The sequence below is a fragment of the Pristis pectinata genome, chromosome 2 (assembly GCF_009764475.1).
Source record: "Pristis pectinata isolate sPriPec2 chromosome 2, sPriPec2.1.pri, whole genome shotgun sequence".
NCBI lineage: Eukaryota > Metazoa > Chordata > Chondrichthyes > Rhinopristiformes > Pristidae > Pristis > Pristis pectinata.
Window position 1 is genome coordinate 79,795,308 of NC_067406.1, and position 27,365 is coordinate 79,822,672.

At 40.5% G+C, this 27,365-nt stretch overlaps 1 protein-coding gene across 8 annotated transcripts in view; it reads left to right on the forward strand.

Annotated features, from left to right (window-relative positions):
- The window catches only part of LOC127581957 (LIM domain-binding protein 2), a 349,031-nt gene that overhangs the window by 131,134 nt on the left and 190,532 nt on the right, over window positions 1–27,365 (forward strand). The gene's annotated exons all lie outside the window — the stretch shown is intronic.

Below are 27,365 nucleotides of genomic sequence, written 5' to 3' on the forward strand. Positions count from 1 at the left end.
TGATAAAAGCTGCCGCTTCTTCACAGAATTTAATCAAATGAGGCATTTGTTTTTTTCCCCAAGGTTTATCTTCATAATGCAAAATGTTCTTGATTTAGGGAGGCAGTTTCCAAATGGTTAATTTTTAATGAAAGGGAAAAGCTGAACCACATTTTATTTAGATTTGCTTTGGAAGAGTACCTGTGTTTACACTGAAATGATCATAAGCAACACAGTGGAAGCATATTGCTGGATCAATGACAGCTGGATCTGTGATACTTACTGTAAGTAAGAGATGCTTGGAATGGCTCTTACTGCTAAATTAGGGACTGTAATAAGAGGCTGAAATGGAAGTTCAGCTTTCTTATTCTAGTGCAACAGAGCTTAGCTGGTTAAATTTAAGGAAGTAACAAAGAATTTATAGTAAACATGCAGACCTGTTAATTAAGAAGCAAATCAGATCTTTTGTCATGCAGTTGCTCATAAATTCACGATTTATGTGTAAAGGAAAACAAGATATTTATTGCAGATCTGAATTTTGTTGGTGAAGTAAATCATGTTATGAATAGAAAGTGATATATTACAAGCATTGCTCAGTTAATCGGAGGTGAAAGCAAGCACAGGTACTGGTTGTAGTTTATTTTGACACTGAACATTTTTTTTCGCTTGTTGGATGTATTTATGCCCACTCAAGGACTTTTAAGCTGATTAAAAAAAATCAAAACAGGATTCTCTTTCATTACATAAACTACAGTGGGATGAAAATACAGTGTGAAAGAATTGCTGTTATTTGAATGATTGGATGAACTTCAGTGGTGTCTGGAGGCTTCTGATTTGTATAATTATACCATTACAAAAAATTCCTTTGTCTTTGAATGGTAAGGGTTACCTGAAAAACCCTGCTTCTGTGTTTAGCATTGTTCTGCGATGTGTTGACATTCTGTATCTGCTGCATGAATGTTTCTTTTGGAACAGCCAGTGTAGTTTTACTTTTTCAATCTCCTGATAGTTATATCCTGACGCCAGGTTAACTTTAGATTATTAATTAAATTTGCTAGAGCTTCTTAAAGCATTAATTTTTTAGTAGGATGAATATTGAAAAAGTATTTAATCAGTGTACTTAATTTCACATACTACAATTTTGTAATAACTGGAAAAAAATAGTGTGTATATTTAATGTACGTGTATGTGTGCACAGGCACATATTTACGTACCTTTACAAACTTGTATCATCCATGCTTTTGATAATTTGTTTAAGTGGGGGGAAACATTAAAATGCCTGAGCTCAAGCGCTGAACTTTTGTAAGCATTTCTCGAGGATAACCTACAAGAAACACATTTGTTTTTGCATGTACACTTGCAGTGAGAAAATAACCAGGAAAAAAACTGGAAGTTGCAGTTGTGTTAACGTAGTTACACTTCAGTTGTTTACTGTGAGCTGCAATGCCTGTGCTAAGACTGCGAAGTACAGTTACAAGGCGTTGATGGTAGATTTTTTCTAGTCTCCTTCAAGTTAAACCAAGTGTTGTCTAAGTTGAGCCATTCCCAAAGTACAGATTAGTAATTATTCAGCAACTCCATCAATCTTTATTAGATGTAGCGGATTTAATGAACTCACTGTAATAGTTCAGATGGCATTTAATAAACAGTCAGGATGAGATGTAATGAGTATTATATTTCCATGATAATGTTGTTTTGTCAGTAATAATTTTAACATGAATAGATTAAAAGGAGCACTTGGACTATTTTTTTCTTGTAAGTGAATAGAAGCAGCACAACTGGGAGCAGTATCTTTTCATCTTTGAACCTTGAGCTTCGATTTGGTTGGAGTGCAATCTCAATCTTTTTGTCTCGACAGGAATCAAATTCATTGTTCCTTTCAGTAAAAAAAATCCTTTACATAATTTGCTTTCTTCGGGTACCTGGAAGCTACCTTAATTAACTCCTTTGTTTAGTTCTTTATCTCTCCACCCTGGTGGGAGAATTTCTCGGCTTGCTGCCTTCACAGGCTAGTTATGGTGCATTGTGATACTGTGTTGTGAAACCCACAATGGTCCTGTCAATCTCTTTGACTAAGAATTGGTATGATCTTCATCTCAGGCATTCCCTCAGGATTGAGGATGACTTACTTCCATTGAGGGTAGTCTGAACTGGCTGATGAGGCCAATGTAGTAACTGCGGACTCTTCTACAGATGGGACAATAGGGCAGAAAGTGTCTAATGGGCCAGGTAGACGGGTAGTTTGTAGGGTACTACACACCTTCTCTCATTGTTTGTACTTGAGTTTCAGTGCCAACCTGAATGGTCCTTCTTCACTTTGAGTATTTTTGGGATGGGGATTTCCAGAAGCCAGTGGCAATGATGCAGTTTTTTTAAGGAGGCTTTGAGCACATCCTTGAATCTCTTCCTCCTTCTGCCTGGTAATCTTTTTCTGTGACAGTGCTCGGAGGAATGTTTTGGGACCCAGATGTTGGGCATGTGGGTGATGTAGCCTGCCCAATGAAGATGCTGGGGTGTTGTTAGGATTTGTGTTCTGAGAATGTTGCCTTGGGAGATGACACAGATATTGATTTGCTTACCCTTCCAATAAATTTGGAGGATTTTGTGTGGATATCATTGACGGTATCTTTCAAGTGCATTAAAGTGCCTGCTGTAGGTCATCCAGGTCACAGAAACACGTAGGAGGGCAGAGATGACTCCTATCTAGTAGACGGTGAGTTTTGTGGTAGGTTGAGTTCTCAATTTGCAAACCTCTTTTCTTCAGTTGGTCAAAGGCTTCAAAAGCGATGGTGAATTTTCAAGATTGCTGTCTGCCTTTGTTGAGAGGTGGCTCTCAAGATAAGGGAAGTGGCCCATGTAATCTTTTATTGTCGGAGAGCAGTGTGATGCAGCATGGGCAAGTTGGTCGAGGACTTCAGTCTTACAGATGTTGAATGCAAGGCATATCCTCTCGTATGCATCAGTGAATGGATCAGTGATGACTTAGAGCTTGACCTGTGATCACAGACAAATATTAGAGTCATCCAGTTTCTCATCAGTTCTGAAGATTAGCTTCACTCCTGTAGGAAGTTTGTGGGAGGTGAGGTGCAACATTACGACAAGAAAAAGTGAGAAAAAAACAATGACTGAGTCGGGATTGATTCTTGGCTTTACTGAGAATGGCTCTGTTGTAGATCTGTTGGTTAAGAATTAAGGCTTGCATGCCATCATGAAGAAAACATAAGTAATGATGAATTTTGAAGGAAAGATGAACTTGAGGAGAGTGCTTCACAGTTTCTCCTGATTGATGGAGTCAAAAGCTTTAATAAGGGAAAAAACACAAGTATATTGAGCTTAGTATGTGAGTTCCTGTTGTTGTTCTTGGAATGAATAGTTGAACAATACTTGGTTGCACAGGATGGTTTACTCACTTGATTTTAACTTGCAGAATTTGCATTCTCTCGCCTGTTATTCTTGGATGAGATATAGTTCTATGATTTTTTTTATTTGGTCTGGTTATGTACATCACAGTGGCAAAGCTGCATTTATCGTCCATTCCTTGTTCCATCCTGAAGAGTGTGTGCACTACTTGAAAAGACATTCAGAGGCAACTAGCTGGTATAAGATGCGAACCTTGTCTTGGACAGGCTAAGGGGGCAGATTTTCCTCATAAAGGTCATTGATAAACCAGATAAATGCCGGAGAAGAACACTCAGATAGACAAAAGTCGCAGTTCACAGTGAATTGGTTAGGTGATTATGACTGACTGATAGTTATTTGTCATTTATGTGGTGCTCGCCACAGGCTAAAATACAACTCCATAATCTGGCGACACAAGAGACAGCAGATGCTGGAATCTGGAACATTCTTTCGCCTGTACATTAAAAACTGCATTGGTGCTACCTCCTGCACCCATATGGACCTCATCAATTTCATCAACTTCGCTACTAACTTCCATCCAGCCCTCGGTTGCACTTGTTCCGTCTCCGACACCTCTCTCCCTTTTCTTGATCTGTCTGTCTCCATCTCTGGAGACAAACTATCCACTGACATTTTCTACAATCCCACTGACTCCCACAGCTACCTAGACTACAACTCCTACCCTGTCTCTCAGTTTCCCCGTCTCTGCCGCATTGGTTCTCAAGATGAGGCGTTCCATTCCAGGACATCTGAGATGTTCTCCTTTTTTAAGAAAGGTGGCATTCCATTCCCCGCCCCCACTGTGGTTGATGGAGCCCTCACCAACATCTCCACAATTTCCCTCACTTCTGCTCTTATCCCTGCCCTCCCTCCCCTCCCTCCCCTCCTCCCCCCTCCATACAGAACAGGGATAGAGTCCCTTGGTCCTTTCACCCCACCGAGTATACAGCACACCATTCTTCGACGCTTCTGCCAGCTACAACGTGATTCCACCACCAGTCACATATTCCCATCCCCATCCCTATCCGTATTCCGCAGGAACCATTCCCTCCTTTACTCAGTGCTCATCCCTCCCCCTCCCCAGGCACTTTGCTCTGCAACCATAGGAGGTGTAAGACTTGTCCCTACATCATCTCCCTCACCATCATCCAGGGACCTAAACAGCCCTTCCAGGTGAGGCTGAGATTCACATGCACCTCCTCCAACCTCGTCTGTTGCATTCGGTGCTCCTGATGTTGTCTCCTCTCTATCAGTGAGACCAAGTCTGTGCTTTCCACTACCTCGGTCTGCTGGAGCTTCTGGTTTTAATTTCCCACCCCATTCCCACAGCAACCTGTCTGTCCTCAGCCTCCTCCACTGCCAGGGTGGGGCTAAACACAAACTAGAGGAACAGTGCCTCATACTTCCCCCCTCCCCCCACCCCTGTGTAGTCTACAACCCAATGGCATGACCATTGAATTCTCCAATTTCAGGTAGCCCACTCCCCCCGTCCCTTTCTCGCTCCTTTTTATCTACCCAGGTTCTTCCAACACCCATCCCCCTGCCCCCTATCCCAGTTTCTTTCCCCTCCCCCACCTATACTCCATCTGCCCATCATCTACACGCTCCTCCCAATGGGTCCCCTATCCCCTCCCCTCACTGTTCCCCTTTGCTCTTCTTCCTTCCCTCATTTGTTTCCACTCATCACCCTTCCTTCCTTATCAGATTGCATAATCTGCAGCCCTTTGTTGTCTCCACTTATCATCTCCCAGCCTCTGTCACTCTCTCCGCCCCTCCCTCCCCCACCTGATACCATCTGCCAATCAACCCCTCCTCACCTGGATCCACCTATCACTTGCCAACTGTTGTCTCACCCCTTCCTCTCACCTTTTTATACTGTACATCTCCCCTGTACCCTTTCAGTCCAGGTGAAGGGTCTTGACTCAAAATTTGGCATGAACATTACATTCTCCCATTTTAGGTAATCCCCACCCCCCCCCTTCCCCACAATGCCCCCCCCCCCAAATTCTCTTCTTTCCTTTCCTAGCCCTTTTATTTTCCTCTCTCTTCTTACCTTTTACCCACCCCCCCCCCCCCCCCCCCCCCGGTGGATCTGCTCTCCCCTCCTGCGCACCTGCCTATCTCTGTCTCTTACCTGCATCTACCTATCACCTCCCTGTGCCCACCCCGCCTCCCCTCTTTTGTCCACCTATCACTGCTCTGCTTTTCCCTCCTATATATTGGGCTTTCCCTTTTCCTATCTTCGGTCCTGAAGAAGGGTCCTGACCCGAAATGTTGACCACCTGCTTTTCTCTGCGGATGTTGCCTGCGCTGCTGAGTTCCTCCAGCATCATCGTATTTTTCATTTAGATTCCAGCATCTGCAGTCCTTTGTTTCTCAAAATGTCAATTGTCCATTTCCCTCCACAGATGCTGCCTGACCTGCTGAGTTCCTCAGCAGCTCAATTTTTGCTCCAGATTCTGTCATCTGATTGCTTGGAAATCCTGTTCGTCTGGCATCTGGCTCGGTTATTAGTCCGGGATGTGTACTAGGGATCCAGAGTGCAAAGAAGTGTACAGACTACAGCTGGGGCCAGGGTCCAGACTGTGGGCTTGGTGTGTGGCTGGATCTATGATACGGGTCTGGACTACCAGGGGTCAGAAACGTGGGTAGTTTGTGGTCAGAGCCAGAGTCCAGAGAACTTGTGCGTTTCCTAAACCATTTAAAGATGACCAGGTTTGGAAAACTTTATTGCTGTGCAAAATGTTTAAAAAAAAGTGATATAAAAGTGTCCGTTAGAAATTAATTGGAACAATATCCAATGATCTGCAAAATCTGCTAGTCCGCACTATCAAAGTCCCAAGGGTGCCACATTATCAGAGTTTTACTGTATCCTCCTCCCTCCTACCCTCTGGAAATCAGTATAGCGACTCATATAATATAATTGAATAGAATTGGTGATGAGACTGTGTTGCAAAAGAGAATGAAATGACATCTGTAAATTGGGTTGAAACCAGCACAAGTCTGGCTTGTGAGCTTCTGCAGTGTTGAAGAAGAAAGAAGAGCTGTTAAGATATTTGGATGGGCGAACCACGTACAAATGGCAAGACTGAAGATGACACAGAAAACATGTATCTGCCTTCAGACCTGAAGAGGAGGAAGTAAAATAAAAAGATGGAATTTCCATTTAAAAAGTGTTGTGGTTTTTTTAGGGATGCAAGTGTGTCGTTCACAGGGATCTAAATGAAGTAGCCGAGTTCACATTTTTGGTTTTGATCGCCACATAATCCGCAAAAGCAAAACGCAAAAGATTTAAGTCATTAGAACTGCAAATTTGCATTACAACTTCAAAGGTAAAAGTCTTTTTTATATCTCACATAAGACTGGGCACTCATTGTGACCCAGTCATGCCTGATGGTTGTGTATGCTGAATATGCCAGTGCTTGTCAATTGTTCTATCTTTGCCACTGGGAAGTTGGGAAGAATCAGAATTTACAACATAATGAAAGCAAAGGCAGTGAGATGGGAGGTACTGGCATCGTTATGTGGTTCAATCTTGCACTGAAGCCACTGGATTTTCTTTTATTGTGGTATCTACAGCAACGTTAATAAAAAGAAATTTCACAGCAGGAAAAAAATAACAGCAGTATCTTTTTTCTCACTGTGATAAATCCCTACTTCACTCCCAATAATGATGTACCTGTAATTTTCTCCTAAAGTACCAGAATTTCAAGGTGCTTTGCTGAAGCAGACAGCTGAATTGGTATAAAACTAAATTAGATTTTCCAAAATTATGAACAGCAGTAGCTCCACATCTGAGCCGTGGGGCACCCCATTCCTTTCTTTCCACCACCCCACCAACTCCCCCTAAAGCACTCATAAGAGAATTTTTCTATGCATTAGCCAGTTTCCTTTCCTTTCCTCAGATTTATCCCAAATCCCTATAGCCTTGAGCCTAATTAATGCCTGTGCCAGTAGAACTTTTTAAAATGCATTGCAAATGTTTTGCTACTCTATGTTAAATAATTTTCTGACAGTCCATGTCAGTTGCCACTTCCTCAAAGGAGTCAAGAAAGTTGGTCGGGCAGGATCACTTCTTTTAAAATCCGCACTGTCTGCAAGGTTTCTGATCAACAGGTTGCCTTGTAATCTCCTCCCAATCAGTTCCCTTATTTTACTTCCGGACTCTGTAGTTGTCTGTGTCTATTTTGAAAACCTTTTTCTGAGACTAGGCATCACTTTATCCCATATCCAATCTACTGATATTGTAACAGTGCCCTTGATTCTCTCATGATGATTGTCAATATCTATTAAATCTCTTACTTAATCTCCCACTGAAGATCAATGCATGGATCTCTGGAGATTTATTCATTTTTAGTTCCGCTAGGTTGCCTAGATCTTGAGTTTTGATTATGTAAATATAATTAATTTTGCTTTTATTGCCCTCTGGTTGGGAAGGACACAGTCCTCATCTCTTCTCTTTAAAGGAAGTGCAGTGGAAATGGCCTTGGAGAAATTGAAAGAAGCAGTACTTTTATTGAGATGAAGATGCAGTGATTTTCCTTCTGTGTTGCAGATAAAAAGGTGAGAAAATGTAAAAAAGGAATTGTAATTCACAGGAATTTGTAGGACAATGGAGTTTGTTAGTGAACTGGATACTGGCATTTACCACCACTGTTCTCTTCTGAATGCTAATCATGGTGGGTTTTGAATGCTTATTCTGTGAATTCCTTGATACAAGCCCTGAACAACAGTATTTCAAGTCAAGTAGTAAGTAATAGTGACTGCCATCCATGTAGCCATGTTACAGTTATAATGCAGAAACTCTAAAACATTTAAGTATTTCCTTGTTTGAGCTGAGATCAAGATCCTTGGATGTGCCTTGTCCATTTATAGATGCTAACCTCTGCTCTATGATACCAGTCCCTGCTTGTCAGTGAGCTGAAAGCTATTTACCTATTAAGGACATTGGCATCCTTTGTAAACATTATGCATTGTAGCAACATTAATCTGAACTGTAACCAGCAATGTAACATGAACATTGATTGTATTTACACTGATATTTTAGGTTTTGTAAAGCCATAGAACAAGCCTCTGGGAAATGAATTTTAGTCTTCATGTTGGTGCAACGTGTACTTAATGACCTGCGGATATGATTGGTGTGTGTATTTTTTGTGTAATTTATCTTCATGTGCCATTCCCTCTTTGAATCAATTGAAGACCTTTGCTAGATTTGTCCAATTGCCTGTTCTGTGACAGTCTACTAAGAGAAGTGCCTGAGTGACCGATTTTTTCCGTCTTGTTCACTGTGGAATGTGATTCTTCCACTTTGCCCCTCTCCGGGGCAGCAAGATTTGACACTGGAATTCCTTTATGTGAAGAAGTGCTGGCTGGAAAAGCTCCTTGCTGGTTACTTTTGGGGAAAACCATGTTATTGTTATAACAGTTATGTTCACAGCATGCAGTAGTTGAATTCTTCTGCCCTAATTTTGACAGCAATGCATCTTGGGTCTTCTGCTGGGCAAAGTGCTGAATCTGGCTCAGATGGACCCATGAAAAGGGTAAATCAGCAGTAATTCTGATTTCTTTAAAAATATTTTTGGGGCATGGGCATCTCTGACGTTTATTCTCCATCCCTAATAGCTATTAAGACAATGGTGGCGAGTCACCACCTTGAACTGTTGCAGTCCTTCTGGTGAAGGTAATCTGACGGTGCTTTTCGGGAGGGACTCTGACGGGAATTCAGAAACTGTTGTAACTGCCTACATTGTTCTATTGGGAGAGGGCGGGGAAGTGTCCGCACTTCTTCCTTGTAATGTCTCCACAGTTATTTAATATAACAATGAGAAGAGGGTTTTAGAGGAAGTGATGAGGGCTTGGCTGTTTAGCATGTTATCCTAGTTGCAGATCATTGTCTGAGAATGAATAGTAATGAACCAAGCTGAGAGAGAGAGAGAGAGAGGTGGGGGGGGGGGAATACTTTAAATGGAAATGAAATGTAGCATATTAAATGCATGTAAACATAAAGATTTGTGTCATGTAAATAAATGGGCAGATCTATGGGGAAAAACTCATGCTAAGTTGATAACAGCCTATTGCAGAGTGTTGAAGTTTGGGGAAAAAGGTCAAATGTCCCAAGAAAAATGTGTACTTTTGAAAAGGAAAATATATTTAGTGGTGTGATTTTATTTGCGCTGATCTTCTTCATACTTGCTGCACGTGTTGCACAATTTCCACTCATATCCAGACCGTGACATATTGTGAAGTGTTGATAAAGTGTTGTCAAAACACATTTTGTGTAAGCGCCTGCTTTAATCTGATGGACATACAGAAACACTTGATGCATAATGAGTGATTCACAGACTTATTCCTTGTCTGTGTTCCCTTATGTTCTGATGATGTGTGCAAAGGAACTTGAACATTGAACTGTCATTTCAGGTTAATGGTCCCATCACTCAAACCTAGCAGGATCAAAATGCGACAAGTAAAAAGATAAAACACATTAACCTTGAGCCCTTGGTTTCATGGGCTACCTTTTCCTCTTCTAAAATAGCACTTAGGTTGGTAAAGGGAAAGGGTTACTGTGCATGGCCTGGAAAATATATGGTGCAAATATTAATATGTGATCACTTAATCTATTTTCTGAAACTTTTGTCCACTTTTTTTTAGCAAAGATATTAAACTATTTAAGCAGCAGATAGAACAGTCTCATAGCAAATCATTTAGTATTTGCATACTTACGTTTGCATCATACTGTAATTTTGAATTAATGGGCGTTCCTATCTACAAGTGACTCGATTTAATGGCGTGATGAGTGCTTGTCACCAGATGGTTCATACTGACATCTTTTAGATGGGTGAACCTTGGTTTTGATATTTAAATTTTACTCTTTTTGGCCAGAACTAGTAATTTATTTATAATAATTTACCCAAAATTGCCTTGATTTTGAATGGAGAACAGACAAGGCCCTCACACGAGCTCTTAAATGATCAGTGTGCAGTGACAAGAAGCAGGACTTTGTTGATAGGAGGCCACAGTCAGGCACCCATTTAGGTGGCATGGAGTAGGCCCATTCTTTGGTGTTGATCTGTGAAGGAGGATGCTCCAGGACAAGGAAGGCCCAAGCCCTCTGAGTTACCAGTTAAACTAAATGTTGTCATTTACCTGCTTATCCTCTCTCAAGATACACCTTATGATCCACTCAGATCTCCAATTCATAATGTAGACAGGACTGGATCTTTATATTTAAAGGACTTATGAGGGAGATAGGGCAGATGGTCAGAAACATTTTCCATAAAGGAGAAGTATCTAATACCAGAGGGCATAGGTTTAGGGTAAGGGGTAAGAGGTTTAGGGTAAGAGGTAAGAGGTTTAAAGGGGATCAGAGGAAGAATATTTCAGAAAGTCATTGAAATCTGGAATGTACTGTCTGAGTGGGCAGTGGAGGCAGGTTCTCTCACAATATTTAAGAAGTATCCGGACAAGCCCTTGAATTGCCAAGGCTTAGAAGGCTGTGGACCAATTGCTGGTAACTGAGATTAGTATAGTTACATACTTAATAGCATGGATATGGTGGGCTGAAGGGCCCGTTGCTAGAACATAAGAAATAGGAGCAGGAGTAGGCTATCTGGCCCGACGAGCCTGCTCCACCATTCAATAAGATCATGGCTGATCTGGTCGAGGACTCAGCTCCACCTACCTGCCTTTTCCCCATAACCCTTAATCTCCTACTATGCAAAAATCTCCCTAACTGTGTCTTAAATATATTTAATGAGGTAGCATCTACTGCTTCCCTGGGCAGAGAATTCCACAGATTCACTACCCTCTTGGAAAAGCAGTTCCTCCTCATCTCTGTCCTAAATCTACTCACCCGAATCTTGAGACTACGTCCCCTAATTCTAGTCTCACTTACCAGTGGAAACAACTTCCCTGCCTCTATGTTATTTATCCCTTTCATAATTTTATGTTTCTATAAGATCCCCTCTCATTCTTCTGAATTCCAGCAAGTATAGTCTCAGGCGACTCAATCTTTCCTCATAGGCTAACCCCCTCATCTCCGGAATCAACCTGGTGAACCTCCTCTGCACTGCCTCCAGAACCAGTATATCTTTCCTCAAGTAAGGAGACCAGAACTGCACGCAGTACTCCAGGTGTGGCCTCACCAGTACCCTGTACAGTTGCAGCATGACCTCCCTGCTCTTAAATTCAATCCCTCTCGCAATGAACGCCAGCATTCCATTTGCCTTCTTGATAACCTGTTGCACCTGCAAACTATACTTTCGCGATTCAAGTCCCTCTGCACAGCACCATGCTGCAATTTCTCACCATTTAAGTAATAATCTGATCTTCTATTTTTCCTTCCAAAGTGGATGACCTCACATTTACCAACATTGTACTCCATCTGCCAGACTCTTGCCACTCGCTTAGCTTAACTATATCTTTCTGCAGAGTCTCCGCATCCTCTGCGTTGTATGATTCTTTGACTATATGGTTATGACTTTGCTTCATTTTTGCATTGTGCTGCTTTCCTGCTCAAAAGAGAATATTGTTATTGTGACAAGATGGGAATGCAGTGAAATTAAAGGGGTAAAGTGATTGCCCTTTGTTTAACTGCCAGCAATGGGAGTTAAAATCTTTCCCAGAGTTTCTATTTGATCCAACTTTAGTTAGAGGTTTGTGTACTTGTGAGGGGTGCTCTTATTTTCCTGCTGCTTTTTATTGTTGCTGGTAGTGGCATAAGTCCTCAGGAATGATCGTGAAATGTTTACTGAATTATGTAGGTGAAGAAAAATTGTTTACTCCCTATCTTAACTAAATATTAATCTTAAAAGGAGGATATGATGCAGCCTTTCTTTTAATTGATATGTTCTTGCGTCTGAGCTAGGTCTTCTGCAATGAGTATGAGGATGCATATAAAAATTTTCCCTTGAGTAATACTGCAGTGTTTTGGATCGTGCTGAGCTATCTGGCCTTCACTTTGTCACTGTCAGCACACGACCAGTGTGAGCAAGGTGATTTTTTTTTCTTTGAATGAATTCCATTCAGAATCTGATTTCAAGAGAGAAAGTGTGATCTGTAATAAGAATTGAAATAAGATGGAGTGAACCAGAACAGCTAAGATGGATTTTGTTCTGCATCACTATACAAGCTCACTGCACATCTTAGAGAAACTGCAACTAAGTGATGATTCTGTAAAGAGATCGCAGAGAGGATTAACTTTATCTTGTTTGTGAAACATGTATCCATTGATTATATGTCTATCCAGAACTAACAAAGAGATTATTTAGCATATTAAAACCCTAAAACCATGGTAGAGTGCTATTATTCCAGGAAAATAATACATATCTTTGTGCATCTCTAAACATTGAGGATCTTGCTTTCAGATACAACAAAAGATGTAGTTACAAGTTGACATTCACTGACAACACACTGAAAATCATATCTCAAGATATAATTATTCTATAATATGCTTCAAATGAAAATGGGATTTATAATCTTTACATTACAGACTGTTTCTCTCTCCATCAGTGACACCATTGTTGCTCCAGTTCTGAGATGATGATGCTAAAATGTGACATTTTTGCACCTAGCCTCGGGCTTCCAGCAACCCGTCTTCCTTCTCGGATCACAAAATATATTTCAGTCACTTAGAGAGGCAAATGCTAAAACAGAAATAGGTTTATGTTCATTTATTACATTGCAAAACATTTGCATTACATGAGAAACATTTTCGTTTTTTAAGCACTGTCATTATCAAATATACTGAGCTCAGGTATAGTCTGGCCAGATATCAAATAAAGGACACTGCTTTAATTAAAGATGTTACAGACTGAGTAAGATGGTCAATATAATGTTAATGTATCAAATTATCAGCAGTGCTTGAATCACTTCTCCAGCAGCACTTTTACATAATTAGAGTAAGTGACAAAAGTAGCATTACGGAAAGACTAAAGTAGATGGAGGAGCTTTCTGGAAGATTTAAAAAAAAATGTCAGACCTTAGTACACTTTAAATCTTTATCAGAGTACAGCTGAAGTCACCACTTCGAGATAATTGAGGGCTCCATTCAGTTTGGATAGTAGTTTATTCCAACTACTATGTTACCATTCAGAATTTGTTTTAGAGGAGGTTGATGAAACAAAGAAAACAAGAAATTAGCGTAAGAAGACTTTTAGGCTTTAAATAGGGAGGGCGGAATGCATTTAAATGCAATGTGAAGCTAAAATCAACAGAGGGAGTTGGTTATTGGGGAGATGAGGTGGTTGCGTTTAGGTGTGGTGGTATGGTGGTGGGAGTTGTTATTAATGCACCAAGCTCCTTAGTACAGTTGGCACTTTTGATTCTGGCTCTGCCTGTAATTTAAGTTTAATGCACCAATTTAAATTGGTATGAATTTCTCGGTGCCCCATCAATTTCAGATCAGTGCCTCCCTTAATATCAATCTTCTCTAACTGAACACAATGATCCTAATATATGAATCTGTATTTGTTGCTAAAAGTATGAAGTACAAAAAGCTTAATCTTTGAAATCTTGAATACATATAGACTTCAAAATAAACCACTTAAGCTGACAAAAGACTGTGCCAAGAGCAAGTGCTCTACAAAGCCAGCATCTTTATTTGGATCACTGTGGAGTTTTCGAGTTGGGATCAAAGCTATTCCATTAAATCTGATGCAAGGATGCATTTTGTCAAAAAGCATTTTAATATTCCTTTTAAATGTTTTACAAGTTGGTGTTTTCTGACTCAATCTCCTAAACGGTGCAATTTTTTTTCTTGCCTGTATTGAAGCTTGACAGTGCAAGATATCACCCATGTAACAGTCATCCAAGAACTAACAATGGCAGCATCCAAGTGAAGGATTTCAGTGAGTGACTGGTGCCAATTTGCAAATGATCTGGAAATGTATGCTTTCTCTTCCTAACCGTAAAGAAGCACATTTCTTGTTTGTTCGCATTATATATTTGACAAAAGATTGGAGATAATGAACAAATTACAAACCTATCATTACCATATTTGCTATGGACAGTTTTTTTTAATATAACTTCTTAATCAAAAGATCAGTTTTTAAAACTGTTATAACGGTTTAATTCAATAATTTTAGGTCAAGATTGATGTTGCTTAGCATTGGCTATTGGAATAAAGGATCTGATTTGCTGGGTTTTTTGATGAGGAAGGTCTGGATCCAGTTTGGTGAAGCAGTTACTTTCAGAAAGCAGATTAAGCGAGTCATTCTCCATCTGTCCTAAAAAGTGGTGACTGGCCAGAATTGAGGTAATGGATCATGCTCAATAACAGAAGCAAAAAGAAACAGAAATTCAGGAAGTTTTGATATGAGTGTGAATTTGCTGCAAATGTAATATTTTTCTTCATGTTGGTGGAAAGATGAACGGGAAACCAGAGTAATTGTTCTTCATCTCAATATGTTGACCAGAATAGACAAGTCAGACTGTAGAAGCTCAACAAGGGTTCACTTCCTCTATCTTGTGGGCATGTGAAATATAAATGTCATTAGCTTAGGCACAGATTGATGCTAAATTGGCACTTTAGTCAAGGAGTCCATAACATTAGTTGGCAATTAAATAGTAAAATTGCTGCCAGTGGGTGTATTATATTGAACATGGGTGTTAATGCACATTTGTAGAAGAGCCATGCAGGAGGTTTGTTTGCATTGGAGATGCTGTACCTGATCTGGTCACTTTGTCAAAGAAATGGGAATGTCCCGTCTGCTTGGTAGCCAAAACAAGTCTTTAGCAGAGAATATTAATTTTCTTAAAAATAAACAACCAACTGAAATTGCTTTTGGTTATGTTGTCTTTTCTGTGAGATTGTGCTGCGAAGTAAGTGAATGGTAAGCAATGAATGTTTAAAAAAATGTTGCATTGATCATTTCTGAACGTGAATGCACGTAAGATGCTAAGTTATCACTTAGCTCCGTTGGTGAAGACAGGGGTAGTGAAGTCTCTGCTTCCTTTCCCCTCCCCCCCCCCACCACACACACCCCCAGGTTAAAATGATTGGTATAATTTCCTCCTCTAAGCACTGATCACAACCCAGCAGCATAGTGCTGGAGGTCTGCATAGGATGAGTAAAGGCTTGGCAGTAACAGCCTGTGTAGATAATTAGTCTGCTGACTTTTTTTACAATATTAAATATTTTATGGAGAATCTTTCACAGTTTATATACATAGTTCTTACAACTGTGGGCAATGTGGTACATTTTTAGAATACAGACATTTCTTTTCATACATATTTAAAAAAAATCACACCATATGGTTTCTTCTCACTGTATGCAAGAGGTTTGTTGAGGGCAGTAATACAGTCTGCTTCCCCTCCATGGGTATACACGCCTCGCTTAATAGTGACTTGCTCCACATGTTCCCTGCCCTTGGATTTAGCTGATTGGCAACACTGGATCATCAATTGCTGCCTCTGCTGGAAGGCAGTCAGGTTTTGGGTAGACCCCGGGGCCTCTTTCACTGAGTTGATGTCTGTCTCGATCTGCACACAGGGACCAGGTGTGGAACACAGAGTTCTGTGTTGTTGAGTTGCTGGGGATGAACCTGGACAGATGCCAACACCCCACGCCACACCTTCCCTGAAGAGGGACGTCCCAGCAGGAGATGAATCATGGTTTCAACCCCCACACACACCTTGAAGGGCAGCTTGCAGTGGTGCTGAGCTTGCAATCCTATTGGAAGGACTGCACGAGGTGAGGTGAGGTGGGGGGTGCGGGAGGAAGAATTGGGTGGCCCTCCCTTAATGCCATCCAAGATGCATAACACTGCTTGCCAGACAGTTCTGATCATAGGACATTTTGCCGAGTGACATTGACTGGCCGCCTGAATAACTCCTCCATTGAGTCAACTCTCTCCTCTCCACTTGGAACAAATTTCTGCCAGATTTCTTGTCAAAGAGATTTCCCTTCAGGAACAGCTCCACCTGGAAGAGGTAAGGTCCGGTTTGATGTGATGCCTTGTGTCTGCTTGTCCAGCATGGTCAGATCCAACCACATGACATGAGGAGGGGCAGCATGTGGTCACAGTTCACGTTCCAGAGTTCATCACACCTTCTGAGGTAACTGCATGCAAAGGTGGCCATTGAAACCTTTCCCTTCCCACTGACATCCACTGTGAAATGCCACAACCCTTTTACTCTTGTTCAAAGTACAGGATGGTGAGCAGCAAGGACACAATGGCCCCACATTTGTGTAACACCCAGTCGGGCTGGTCATCTCCCCACTGAACGTGGTCATGCCATGAGTCCGTTCCTCTGCCGCAAGCAGAATCAAAGAACCCATTTTCTAATTGGTGCACATGACCTTCTGATCATAAGTGATGTGACCCATCCACAGAAATCATTGGAAGGCTGGCAAAGCCTTGCCCAGATTGAATCACCTGTCAAAACCGTCTAAGAATTCAAATGTGTGTCTATGTCAGAGGTATCAACTAATGGTCACAAATATTCAGGAATGCAATATTTTTAATTGCAGGAGTTTTAGCAATGCCTCAATGCTGTGTTTATAAGTGATCTTACCCAGGGTTAAACACTATTGGACAGACCAGGGAGTTTGATGGGTTAAGTTGGGTCTATGTTGACTTGTCACATACTGGTGACCATCTTGTTTAATTTTCATTTTCCTGTGTTTCGCTTTCAGTGGCTTAACAACATGATCAGAGTTGTCTGTTTCACTGGTTTTTAAATGAAGGGTCATTTTTAATTTTTAGAAATATGTCTGTAATTTCAGTTCTAGCTAATTATATAATTGTAAACAGTGAAGTTAAAGACTCTGCCAATTGAAGAAATATTGAGCATTAACACATTTTTGTTGCTGTGAATTATTATGGTGATAGGAAATAAGATCCTCAATCAGGTGCTGTTGAAATCTATGGATTGTTTTTAAACTAGGACTCACTTATTCTCCAAAACTTGTGCTTTTCCAAGAGGCAGGAATGATCTTGTTAAGCTCAAAGTTGGTTCATGTCCAACAGCAGCCAGTTCAGAGAATAAATAGGATAAAGAAAATATACAAGGGAAGAGAAAGACAATGTACACAACATAGGCAACGAGGAAACGAAAATATCAGAAATAGTTGCTTGATTTATTGAGGAAAGAGCTAAGACAGGGAAAAGGAAGAGTTACTGGGAGTGAGAATGTCAAAGTGTGTCAGGAAAAACTGCAAAAAACAAAACTAAAGGTAGAAACTGAGAAAAGTGGGGAGTCAGCACTTAATGCATGGTTGTTGGATATTACTCTTTCCAAAGAGTTCTCACTAAGTTTTACACTCACCACTCCGCCAGCCTCTCATGCCTTCAGCCTCCACTGTGTGATTTCTAATGCTGACTGTGGCTGGGAATCTGGTGACTGAAGCTGCCAAGTACCATTCACGGCTTCTGTTTGAGAGTATCCCGCTTTCAGTATTTGGGCAACGACTGTAGGACTTTGCAACCCTGTGCAAGTTTTTAACTTGCTGGAAAAATTCTGACTTCAATAGTGCGCAAAACATAACAGAGCAACTAGATTTTAAAAAAACTAACCCTGGATATTCTACACACTGCAAGCCATCACTGAGGTGTGAGAACAAGTATCCCAAAATCTTTCTGCTTTATCATAGCTTTTTGCAGGTTCTGTTGGAGTTTTCAAAGATGTGGGTGATACTGTGACGCAGTGCAATTGACACTGTAGGAAGATGTTAAGGGGATTTCTGATTCTAATTATTCTTGTGAGGAAGCACCCAACAAAGGACATCTAATTCCTCACAGGGAGGAACAGAATATTGGCTTCTTTATTATCCTGAGCCCTTCTGAATATGAAATGACCACCTCAATTAACTTTGGGAACTGCTCTCCAATCTATTCTCCCTTCCAGAAGAAGAGCATATGACCTAGGAGGAAATTGATCACTTGGATGGGAGGAAAATAAAAGAATACTGAAATAGAGTGAAAGCTTTTTCCTGCTTTCTAAATCCATTTTTTGTATATTTCCAAACATTCAAGATCTGAAAATGACCCTTTATGTATGACTACTTTTCATGTCCTTTGCCCTCTTTTAGTCAACTTCTTTTGCTTGTTTGCTCTTTGCTCTTTTTATTTCACTCATCTTGATCAACATGAAAAGGCTCAAAGTAAAAAAAAACAATTAAACTCAGTTTTTATTGCCTTTTTTATGTGGCAAGGTTTCAGGATTTACTTTGAGTGTAAAATAAGGGACAAAAGTTATCATGATGGGATTGAATCCTCACAAAAACAGGCACATCCTGAAAGTGTTAATTCAATTTTTTTTGTTTTGAACATAACTGAAATTGAAGAAAACAGTCTCTTTTAAGAAAAAAAGTCAAGATGAGTTACAATCCACAATTATTTACACAATATATGGATGTAACTTTTATGGGAAATCAGACATTCTCTTAATTTGGGAAAAAATTCTTAAAATAGAATTGTAGAACTGGGGCCAAAGTTGTGTTGGCCATCTGGCATATTTCTAAAGTAACAGCAGGGCGAATCCAGCGATAGGACAGAAATTAAGCTAAATCAGAGGCAGGCAGTGCTGGAGACGCAGGGTTTGCTTGCTCCAGGATGGCCGGCAAGGTATCGATAGGGAAACAAACAGATAAAGCCTTTAAACCTGCCTGCAAATCGGTGAAAATAGGGACTAATATAAGGATCCAGTCCTGCATTGTGTGCGCGGAAGATAAAACAACATTTTTTTTAGTATACTTTGGGTCACTTATAAAGGGGCCAATATAAAACTTTGGTCTTTCTTGGCAGAGGGGAATGTATTTCATAGATCTGGCACCTACTGCAAAGATTCTTGGTTGCTCCAGGAAAGTGTCACCTGAGGTTTGATTCCAGTGGTGTGAGTTTTGTAGATTAGGCAAGTTTATCATAATTCCCTGAATCATTGGCAAGGTCTTCCCACCTGAAGTCACAAGCCTTGCCTTATACAGCAGGATCAACAGACTCCTACCATTTTTATTGCAGTGAGAATCATTCAACTAGCTGCTCTGATGATGGAAAAATTCCAATATTCATATAGTTGGAGTTGAAACACATAGAGGCAGTTTCTTGTTTTCAGTAAGAATGCATGTGCAACTTGAGTCAGCCTTCAATTTATGATGTTAGTCTTCAGGGGGCTATCAATGTGGTAACGGTGTCATGAACCACTGAAATTGCTCCAAACCTACTGGGAACTAAAATCCATTATTTGCTGCAGCATAACGAATATCATCCTCTCGGTGGCACCATTTAAAAAAGAATGATCCAGGTCCCTTCCTAATATGTGCCCCTGATACTGAACTTTGATATGAAAACAGTGAGATTTTAAAGATTTTTATTCCCTCATATTTTGGGGATGGACTAATCACCTGAAAACGTTGGAATCAAGAGGTGGTGGGTTCAAGAACCACGTCAGAGTCTTGAGGACAAAAATCCATGCTAACCCTCTAGTTTGGTGCAGAGATGTTGTTGTGTTGTCAGCAATGCTATCTTTCAGATAGGACATTGAACTGAGATTATTAGGTGAACATGAAAACATTGAAAACTTCCTTAGCACTATTTCATAGAATGGGTATTATCCTCTCTGTTCTGCCAGTGTACATATTCCTGAATCAGTGTTGCTAAAGCAGGTTATTTGGTTATTGTTACATTATGCTTTTTGGATTTTGTGAAGCACATCACTGACTGTAGTTCTGACATTATAGCAGTGATTATGCATCAAGATATGGTTGGACTGTGTGGCCCTTTGGTGATATCTTGAGGTTGTGAAAGGTGTTATAATTTAGTGTAAAACTTTTATAAATACAGTGACTGCTATTATCATTTGAGAACAGTTTGGTTCAAATGACAATTTAAGACCTTGTAATCTTTGAGGAGTTAGCCCATTTCCAAATGGAGTGAGTTGGAGGTAGATAACTTGCTGTACCAAAAAACTTACTTTTCTAGTATGGGTAGTAGATAATGGAGGGTGTATCCAAATCCTCCACTGAAGTGACGCTAATAAAAGATACTGCACTTTTCTTTAACGAGTAGTTTATTTGCAAATAAATCCTTTTTACCTAATGAAAGTTAGACTTGGAAATACTTTATTATTTTACCTCATTTCATAACACTTTTTCATACCTCATTTCATTGGTTAGTGGATTCTAAACCAAATTAAGTGGCTTCATTTTAGGAAGTACCGGGTACCATTGCACTGTGTATTCAACAGGATATGTTGCACTACTCTACATTCACTTGGAAGCAGCTCCAAGACTGACTCCTGTGTGACTGCACAAACAATCGGTTGGACAGCAAAACCGGTGCAGGGGCCAGAAGGAAGTAGCAAGTATGCCCCCACCCTTTTCCTGTGACTTGTCCAGAGTTCCTTCCAGGCAGCAAGATGTGCTGATAATGAATAGCAGATTTAGATTTAATTTTTTTCTGCATTATTGGTCAGTCTCTAATGTGAGTAGAGTGGGAGAGCGCAACTTTTATGTTGGAACAAGGAGCAGAAATATACAAGCATCACGTAATATCCTGGTGCCTTAATTAGCTTGAGGTTGTTCAATTAATTTTTGCTGCATGCATCTGTATTATGCTGTTCTGAGGTACCCTTGTATATAATAAAAAAAAATCATGCAGTTGAGTGGCTGTGCAAGTGCTATGCTCGATGTTTCAAATGTGTGGGTTCCAAATATCATTATCTGACTGACTGAGTTCAGTGGAATGTTCGGTTTAGTTGGTGTGCAGAGGATGTTACCAGATAATAGCATCCAACCTCTTCTCTCCTAGGGCAGTAGGTAGATTTGTCTGTCTTGTCAAGGTGACTTGAACTCCCCAGTTTGTGCACCTATTTCCCCCAGAACACAGAATACCATTATGAGGCAGTTGTGTGCTGAAATGAATGGATAGAGGACAAAACTTCTTTGAGCTTCAGAGACAACAGATTGCTTAATATAACTTGGCTGAATCAAATTTATTTAACATGTTTTATTTCCTCTGTACCAGTGTCAATTGGACCTAGAATTTGAATAACTTAATTGACATAACAACATAAACACTGCAAATCAAGAGGAATATCAACACTTTGAAAGTCTACCTATGCTTACATTTTAAAAATGTAAAACTTTTATGCAGCTCCTTGCAACTCTGGAGATGGATCTGATTATTAATGTGATCTGTCACATCCCATTGTGGGGTTTAAAAACATTAAGAAAAAAGAAATGCTCTTGGACTATTTGAGCCAGTTCTGGCACTCCACAAAATCATAGCTGATCTTCTATTTTGAAGACCATTTCCCCACCCTATCCCAGTTTCCCTTGATTCCTTTTAATAGCCTGAAATCCACTGATCTCTGTCTTGAATGCAATCAGTGACTGAGAATTCTGTGAAATGAAGCCATGTGATGGTCTTGCTTTATTCATTTATTCCACAGAGAAGAGTAACATTCCCATAGGTCCTGGCAGTCCTTTGACTTCTCAACTCGTACATTCACAACAAGCACGGCAGTTCTGCTGCAAAACCACAAAAAAGTACTTGCCTCTCAGATTATTATCATGTCACTGTCTTCAGCAGGAAATGAGTGGCACTGTGAGATATGAATCACCATGTAGCCATTAACAAAAAAATCCTCTCAGAACCATTTTTCTGTGAATCTGGGTCTCCCAGTGATCACAGATATATTAATGGGAGTTGTTGGTGAATTTTACAGAGCTGTGAGCACAGCTTGCAGGTTGATGCCCACAAAGGAGGAATCACTTCATTTCCCATGGTATATCTCCATCTGCTCCAGAAACTGGTGTTGTGGTGCAGATGTCTGGTTGCACAGACACTCTGGTACCTTGTCCCGGTGGTCATTCATCGCCTACAAGTCAAGATGATTCACATCAGCAAGCTGCTCGAAAATGCATTGTGCCACAACTAAACCTGGTCCTTACCTCGCCCTAGGTGCACAGTGTTTACTTTTGGCAACGTTCTGGCGCTTCTCCTTTACCTTTTTATCAGGAGCAATTAAGGCTGGTCATACTGACTGTACTGCTGAACTGGCTAATGTCTCAGCCTCTTCATTGGCACCCGTTTTAGCCCAAGGTATACAGGGAAGAATTTCTTCTGGGCTTCCACACCTACACCTACAAGCAGATATGCTGGAACTCCAGGTGGCTAGAAATGCTGTCAGTTGGATCCAGTCCCTAGGCTTTCCCCATGCTTTGACTAGGCCTGCATGGATGCATGGACTCAACCTTTCTGGACCTCTCAATCCCAGAGCAGGACAGGGAGATGCAGTGACTCCCTTCCTCCAGATCATTCTTCACAGTGTTTGATAGGAGCAAGGCTGGGGTAAGATCCTTGCCTCCTGGCATAGTCTGTGAACCTTTGTAAGCACTTTTAACTGTTTTTAACACCAAAAGCATTCAAAATGAATAAACAAACATTTTCTTCCCAAAAAAGTTGGCTGTCCATTCCGATGAATGGGGATTCCATCCTGGGCAGGTGGAGTCTGGTGGTGGAACAGAGTGCCAGAGGCGAGTGCATGTAACTCTGCTCCTCCCAGGTCTCTGATCGGGTCACCTATATTCAAAATGTATTCTTTTGCTAATAGCTGAGTGCCCTCAGTTCCCCTCAGAACGACCAATCACAGCCAGCGCATCACCCCAATATATTTTGCGTTGATAATCTTTCATTAGAACTTGCAAAGGGCCACAGAGCCGAAATACTAACTCTGTTTCTCTCTCCCCAGGTGCTGCCTGACCTGCAGAGCACTTTCAGTATTTTCTAAACAGTTGCAGTATTTTGCTTTTGCATGACTATATTTCTGGCATCGTCGATTGTCCAGACCTCCGGACAAGGTCACTCCATGTTCACATCCCCTTACAGAACATTACATCAGGGGTCATTGAATGAAACCCTGGCCCTATATTTTGATAGGTTGCTTTAAATTGAATGGAGGGCATCATAAGGTCAGAAGCAGATTGAATTTAGTCTCTCTATTTTGCAATGTCTTCAGAAGGCTAGAGGAGGGCAGCATATCATTGCCAGTGGAAAGTTTAAAAACCTCCTCGAAAATGAGAAAATCATCCTGCTGGCAGTCTGCCCAGGAGACTGGCAAGGTGCCACAGAGCTAAAATAGGCAATGTTACACATTGTCATTCGAGCAGAGCACAGGATTTTTAAATTCCACATTTCTCACCTCAATACATGAGTGGTGCCCCTAAATTCTGATTTTAATTTTGGGAACCTTCACAGTATGGTGATAGAATTTCCAGCTGTACCCAGAGATGAGTGGTGGAAAAAAAACCTAGGTGAAGAAGTGAAGAGAACCATCGGTCGGATGGTGTCTGCTTGTAAATAATTATCTTGTAATGTTCAGTAGAGAGAGGCCCATATGCTGAAAATCTGAAAGAAAAACAGAAAATCCTGGAAATTCTGTGCAGATCATGTAGCATCTATGAAGAGAGAAGCAGAGTTAACACAGCAGGTCCATGGCCTTTCATCTGAACAGTTCCAATGTAAGGTCATTGACTTGAACTTCACATTCTGCCTGGCCTGCTGAGTATTTCCAACATGTTCTGTTTTTACTTCAGAGCCATATTGCTAATGAATACAAAGCCAAAGTTCTAATAGATCCCAACTATCATTTATACAGTTCTTTTAGGTCGTAAAGCATCCCAAGTTTCCTTGCAAAGAGATGCAAAAATGCATTGTCTAAGGGAGAGGTTCCATGAGATGAGGGGAGGGTCCTTTTTTGAGCACAGTTATCAAAATATTTGCTAACAATGAGAGAGGGCTTTAAGGAAGCATGGAAAGTAGAGGTCAGAACTGATGGAGCGGAAAGAGCTGGTTGGGCTAATGGAGGTTACCAAATTGGAATGGGATGAGGCTGTGGAAGGATTTGAAGACTAGGGTGAACATTTCAAACTTGAGGTATTGCCAGATCAGGAATTGCAGCTCAGTGATCACAAAGGTGATAGTATGAGTAAGAGGTAGACAGCAGAGTATTGGAAGACCTCAACTTTGTGGAGCACGCAAGCTGGGGAACATTGAAAGAATGGGTTTCCATCTAACAAAGCCATGCTTGAGAACTTTAGAAGAATTTCAGACAAGGACAGGTGAGGTTAATCCAGTGACATTCTTGGTTATAGAGTGGACATGAATCAAAAGCTTCGCTCAGGGATGAATAGGAAGCCATGCTTGTTAATTAGAGGATAACCTCAGATAATGAAGAGGAAGGGGGTTAGGATTGGTGAATGAAATGTGAAGCGGAGACTGAAATCATTGGTTTTCCCTGCATTCAGTTAGAGGAAATTTTTGTTATCCAGAACAGACGGTGCGATAAATACAGGAAGTGGAGGGATTAAAATAGTGTTGAAGTTAAATTGGTTATCTTAAGTATTCTTGTGAAAGTTGATGGAACACTTTCTTTTGCTTGTCGGTCCTGTAATCCCTTGGGAGGGTTGCAAAATCAGAGGAAAATCTTTGGTCATTATTAGAAAAATGGAAGAATTCCTCACTAATCCCCTCCAGCAATCAAAAACAGTCCACTGGATCAAAACAACCATATGTTACTTGTAAAGTCATTTACCTTCCACACAGTTCAAACTCTGCAAATGCAAGCATCTTGTTATTAGGGTCCTGTTCACATAATTTCAATCAATCCATCTGTGTTTTCATCAATAATCTAAAGTGTATGTTGGGAGGTGTTACGGTATTGCAGGTGTGTATGGGTACATTAGTGTGATAGACATTGAGGAAAACAAAGCTCAGGATCAGGCAGGTTGTGGAATATTGGTTCACCCTGAGCAAGTAGCTGGGGAGAGAAATGGAACAAGCTGGAATGCAGTCATAGAACTGTGGTCAGGACAAAGTCCTGTTGAAGAGTTTAGAACTGGATGAGGTGAGTTCTAAATTGGGTTTGAACTGATTTAGGGAGCTCAAAGAAAAGAGGGGGTTGTTGGCAAGTATAGACGTCTTCAGGATGGTTTTTTAAGAAGGAGTGATGACATCAGTTTAAAAGCAGTGGGAAGAATTCCTACAGGAAGGAAACTGCTGGTGATGTCAGTGAGAATTGGACCAGAGATAATCAATGTTTATGACTTTGTTAAGGTAGCCAAATGTTTTGCTGTCAACAAATGCAAATCTCACTGGCACTTTAAATATGCTTAGAGATGTAACATTGTTATTCTTAATTGATTTGGAGTGGGGAAATTGCTTGTGAATAATGCATCTGATGTTTAGGTGCTGTTCACTAGGCTAAAACATGGAAATATTGTAAATACAGGCAGTGAAACAAGTAACTGCATAACACCTAACAATCTCACTGGGTGAGGTTGAGAAATCAGGTGAGACAGTTAATTGCTAAATAGTGGCTATTATAGTAGACATACGAGCATCCCATGAGGGCTATTAGACATAATGTATTAAATTGCTTCTAATAGTTTCAGAATGCCAGATTTGCCAAAGAACTGTTTTAAATTGGATTTTATTTTTATTCATTCACAGGACATGGGCAGAGCTGGCAAAACCGTACTCTGACTGAAAGTCTAGAAATGTGAGAGCATATTCAAATTCATTTGCTTCTGGCATTGCTCTTAATATGCCACAGAATTATAGAAACCACATTGGTGTAAAAATGGGTTGTGTCCTCCGGTATATTGTGTCATGTTTGCTGTTTGTTTCTTTATCAGATGCTGGATTTGGTTCAGAAATCTGAAAGTTCTCATTGTGATGTGGTCTTGTGCTTCTATGCTCCTTTGAGACTTCTTTCATGTAGATATAATTGAATAATGGCAACCTCTGATTTTGTGCCCTTTCACAAACCTGTAATAGATACTTGTCAAAGTGGCCACCTTACACTGTATCCCACTGAGAGAAAAATTACTAACAGCATGCATCACAGAGTTTTTAAGCTGTGTTCTTTGACTGCCGTTTTTGTAAACAATGAGTAAATCAATTTATAATTTCTGTTTATTACAATCACATCTCTGAAGAAATCACCGGCATTTGAGAATAGGATTGAAAGTGTGTTCGATGAACACATGCTGCTTTCCTGAATAAAGCAATCAATCGTGCACTTAATCCAACTTTGAGAACAGATTGGTTTAAGCAAGAAGTCAGTGGAAGAGCTTATCCTCCTGATGCTATGGTCACATGCAGGGTCATGGCATTGGCAGCTGGGAGTATTGATTATAAAAGTTGGTGGTAACACACAGCTTTTTACAGACACTCCTAGAGAGGAAAATCAAACAAATAGCAGAGGAGCTTAGTGTTTATTTTAATAAAATTCCATCATTAATTCCTGGCATGCAGATTTTTAACAGTTTGTCACAGTGCAAGTTTCACTGCAGTTCAAGGGTGACATTATTTAATACCTTTCTCATCTTGTTTTTAGTAACATTAGCATTCATAAGGAAGTGGTGTGATATGGCAAATAAATATAATTGCAGAAAGGGAATTTGGAATTAGTTCTCAATTTCTTTTTGTAAATTCTCACTGTAGAAATTCAACCTAGAGGATCTTCCCGAGTTCATGTTGGCCCTGGAAGCATTTTAATCGGCTCTTCTGAATTATGTTTCTCTTGGGTTCAGAAGGCCATGGAGACTGCTGAGGTTTTGCTTCCTGACACCTACACAATGGTTGTTTTGTATTTGTTGAATTTTAGAGAAAATTAGTTATTCCATTTTGCCCACTTTGACAAAGAATTTTCATTATGTTTCTGTGTTTTGCCTTTCTTGGTGACAAAATTCTATGCAAGCCCTTATTCTCTTCTGCCTCTTCGAACCCAAGCAGCAGGGGACTTTGATTCACACCGCAGCCTGTGATTTGCAATTTGGGATTAACACTGTCAGGTTCTGGGAATTCCACTTAGCCACTGTGGGTCGATTCAATATGACATCACTTTAGCGTGATGCCAAACCAGCAATTGCAGTGACACAGAATGTGGTTTATGAGTGCACCCTAAGGGAATGTACAAGAGCCACTTCAGTGACAAGATGATAACGAGTTACTTTGCAAACAGCACATGATTGTTTTTCCGTTTTT